Source organism: Sceloporus undulatus, unplaced genomic scaffold (assembly GCF_019175285.1).
Source record: "Sceloporus undulatus isolate JIND9_A2432 ecotype Alabama unplaced genomic scaffold, SceUnd_v1.1 scaffold_21, whole genome shotgun sequence".
Taxonomy (NCBI): Eukaryota; Metazoa; Chordata; class Lepidosauria; order Squamata; family Phrynosomatidae; genus Sceloporus; species Sceloporus undulatus.
Window position 1 is genome coordinate 963,492 of NW_024802943.1, and position 4,605 is coordinate 968,096.

A 4,605-nucleotide genomic window follows, 5' to 3' on the forward strand; every position below is an offset into this window, starting at 1 on the left:
TGGAACTGTGTGTGCGTATGCCTTCAGGCCTTCTCTGGGCACTGAAAATTGATCTACTGCATATGGCTAGCACATCTGGCCAATAGCATGTGCTTCTTTCCCTCTTCAAATTATACTGATCTGCTCTTTAGCAATGAAGGGACTAAATCTAATTCCCATCAGTTCCCTCCATAAAACGGAGACAGCTACAATGTTTTTTTTTAAAGGGGGACCCTATGAGTGCAGCTCATACAGCACAACATCAGGCAACATCCAGGTATGAATACTCATGTGGCTGGCTGCTTTTTCTGCTTTCCCATGGCATCTAGCTGTACTGGTCTTTTCAAAGAAAAATAGACCGCAAAACATGTACTGCAGGCTGCTTTTCTGACAAATCAATGGGGATGTTATGCAGCAAACAAGGTGCACAGGTTCTTTCTATTCATATGGGAAAGAATGCTTGCTGAGTAGTAGGAAGGACATTTTGTAATGTCAAACATTCTTTCAGCAGGTGCATGAGCTTGACCTATGGAAGCAATGCATGCCATTTAGATTGCTCACTAGTGTACAATTTATTCACTTACGTTATTTATATCCCATCCCACTTCTCCCAACATGGGACTCAAGGCAACTTAACAACAAGATAAAAACCTGAGGATAAAAAAATTAAACACAATTAAATGAGCTTCCATATTAAATCCCCCCTTAGAAGGAACTGAGGGGGACAGTTGTCCACTCTCGGCCTTTGGTTCTTTCTTCTTTTTCCTCTTGAAGCTCCTTTTTAGATCACATGTCACAGTGGCTTCAAATTACTCACAGTCCTGCCAGTATTCTATCAGAGTCTCACTCGTTATTGTTTAAAGCTATTCTGGGAGACTTAGGGGCTCAACAGACCAGCAGTTTATGCCGACCTGCATGAGCGGTACGGCTAAGCATTCACATGCTCCAAGCCCTTCTTTCTCCATTATGGCGCACGCCTGTCCAGACGGTGTGCACCATGATGGCATCCCTCATGCGCAGCACCCAAACAGCGCTGCGCACCAGGGGCGTCATAACCCTGCACCGTGGCACTTATAATGCCCCTTCTATGGTGCAAAAAGAAGCCCCTTTTCTGGGCTTCTTTTTGCTCAATGCTCAGGCTGTAGTGTGTGGTTGCACATGGAACATGAGTATCAAAGATGACCTATATATATAATACATTTTCCTGTTATTACATACCCTCCAACATTTCACAGATGAAAACTGGATCATCTGTGGCCAAGCAACATGAGAGTATGGTTGAGATGGCAAAAGTTATTAATGAACACACAAGGTAGGAGAGGCTGCAGGAATTTGCTATTGTATGAGCCCACTGGGAATGGCAAGATTCTGCCCCCTCCATCTCCTCTCACCCTCATGCAGAGTTAATTGAGTGCAAACTACTTTTGTACTTTGAACTCAGTTTGCAACAAATGCAGCAAGCTGATGACAAAGGGAGAAAGTGGAAGGAGGGGAGAGAAAGTGGAATATTTTAAAAGCAGCTGAAAAAGTCGAGCAGCAGAAGATTAATCAGGACTATCCCTACCAAATTGGGACAGTTGTAGAGTATCCTATCAGGAACACTGTTTGGTTCATAATTTCCATTGGATAAAAGAACCTTATGCATGCAGAATAGGCCTGTTCCACATTAAAATGTGCAAAGTTATTGCACCATGTGCTTTCAATCTATAATTTAGGACCATCAAAGTCTATTGGGTGCTGACAGAAGCTGTAGTTTGTATGTAAGGTCAGTAAAGTTTGCCAGAGTGTGTTGGTTCTTCTTAATTAATATTGCATTTAAATTAGTACAAAGACTCAAAATCAAACCACAATCATGTTAATAAAAGAAATTTAATAGTTTGACTTAAATTTGTTCTGTTAACCAAAGACCAAAACTAATACTGTTGCAATTCCTTTTTGCCATTAGATTTTCAACACAGTTTGAGAACAGGTCAACAAGCCACTATCTTTTCATACATACAGCAGTACAAAGTTGATTTCTTAAAAATATCAAATAATCCTTCTTTTTAAAGTTTAATATATTAGATTTCATGTGGAGCAAAAATGACATATTTATACACAAAGCTGCTAACATAATATATATGTCTGCGTTCTTCCTTCCCCACCCAACTCCAAAAAACATAATTTAAAAAAACTGTATAGTAATAATAGAGATCCATACAGTCAAGTTATTGCAAAAGGCTGATCAAGCTGCTGACATTTTCCAAACAACCACAGACTTTTTTTTATCATCATTTATAATTCCTACTTTATAGGCAATGTTGGGACACATTAGATTTTTTAGATCCAAAGATATATTAACATCTAACTACAGTCTCATTTGTTCCATTAATCAGATTGCTCTAAAGTAAAGAATGCAGGTTGCAGTCTATGTCTCACTTTGTTTCACTTTGCTGTCCATGTCTCACTTTGTTTAACCAATGGGAAAACTGTGTGCCTTGATACACAATCATGGGAGTAAAACTTGGATGTATACTTGACATCACAAATACAGCCAAACAATTTTCTGGTGATCGTTTTTAGGAAAACCATCAGTAATGGTCTAGTAGACACCTAGTTTTTGGACCATAACCTTTTAAAATCATCTCTTTCAATAGGCAGTAATAGTGTTCCAAAGGAAGGATACTACAAGTTCATTCTCCCTTATCCAAAATGCTTGGGACCAGATTTGTTTTGAATTTTAGATTATTATTTATTTTTATTTTGGAATACATGTATTTGCATATAAGTCAAATTCAGTATATAGCTATGTTAGTCTGTAGAATTAGTATGTAGAGAGACCTTGTAGCACCTTTGAGACTAACTAAAGTAAGAAGTTGGCAGCATGTATTTGCATATACATACATAATGAGATATCTTGGAGATGGGACTCAAGTCTCTAAACACAAAATTAATTTGTATTTCATATACACTTTATATATGTAGCCTGAGGGTAATTTTATACAATAAAATAAATAATTCTGTTTGTGAAACAGTTTTTGTACACCAAACCATCAGAAAAGCAAGGTGTCACTATCTCAGCCACCTGTGAAAAAGTTCTGAATTACTGAACATTTCAAAATTCTGAATAAGGAAGACTCAAGCTCCGTTATATACTGTGTGTGTGTGTGTGTGCATGCGCGCACATGCGCGCTAATCTAGGAATAGGATTTTAGAAATTTTAGATGCACAGCTCAAAGATCTGGAAGAACTGGATGGCTCAGATTGTAGCAGAAAAGTAACTGGTAGGTATTTATTAATTTACTGTTTTGTCTTTTCAAGATCTCAAAAGCAATCTGAAAGGTCAGGGTGTTAATGGAATTTTGTCAAATATCAAGTGCAGCAATTTTACATTTGAGACTGAGAACAATATATAAAATCTTACCTCTCACACTACCCAAATATTTAATCAAGAAGAGCATATTTGTTGCTTTCTATAGACTTTTTCCCATTCAATCAAAGGAGATCTATAGGTGCACTGATAGAAATGCATCATGATGATGATCATGGGAGACCTATTAAAATTGGTGGATGGATGTATCTTTGATTTGTGTAGCCATTAGTATGATTACCACAATAGAATATTTGGTGTCCATTTAGAAGGCTTCATGCCATCTTTTAGTATTATCTTGTTTAACAAAGCTTTCATCTCTTTCAATAAATAATTTATTTTATGCAAGATAGGCCTTAAGCTCTCCATTATGAGCAAGTTTCTTAGGTTAGGAAATCTTAAATCTCTATCAGTGACCCAGTACAGACAGGTGGGAAGTGCCATAACCAGGCTGGATGCACCCTAGCACATGGCACCATCATGGTGGCCTCTGGTCCACACGGGTGTGCCATGATGACGCAGCATCCGCATGTCGCAGGCAGGAAGTGGTGTCAATGTGGCGCCCATTCCTGTTTGAGGCACTGCAAAAAAGAAGCCACTCTAGGCAGCTTCTTTTTGGCAGAGCGTTGGTGCCACACGGTGCGGCTGCTGTGGCACTGACAAGGAGGAAAGATGGATTGCACGGAGCCACCCATCTGTTGATCCCGTGTCTCCTGTTCATAGAGACACATACAATAAGAATGCATAGCAACCAGCAGCACATTGGTGAAAAATTATATGAAATTACTTTTGTTGTTTTTTTTAAAAAATGCTCTGCATTTTCTTTTAAGGGTGTGTGATACAAGTATATTCAAACACACCACATATGTGCATGTGGATATTGCCTTGCTTTTTAAAAAGCAATTATCCAGTAAGGTTTAATGGATATCCAGTGCATTTATTTTTGGATGATGTGGGCAGGGATCATAGATGCTGTGTAAAGAATAATGTCTTCACAAATAGCAAATTATTTGGTCATTTGGTGCTTGCACAATATGTCTGGGAAACAGTAATGTGTAATATTCTTTCCTTTCCAGCTGAGGCCACAGTGGACTTATGCTCACAATACACATACTAGCTATTTAAAGTACTGGGTTAAGTTAAATAATGGACCCAGTATACAGGACAATGTCTTAGATCCCTTTTAAAGACTGCCTGATACTGCTTAACTGTAGAGATTCTTCTCTCTCCAGTTTTGTATTTCCATCTGCTTAAAGACTGAAAGCCTGGGGGGGGGG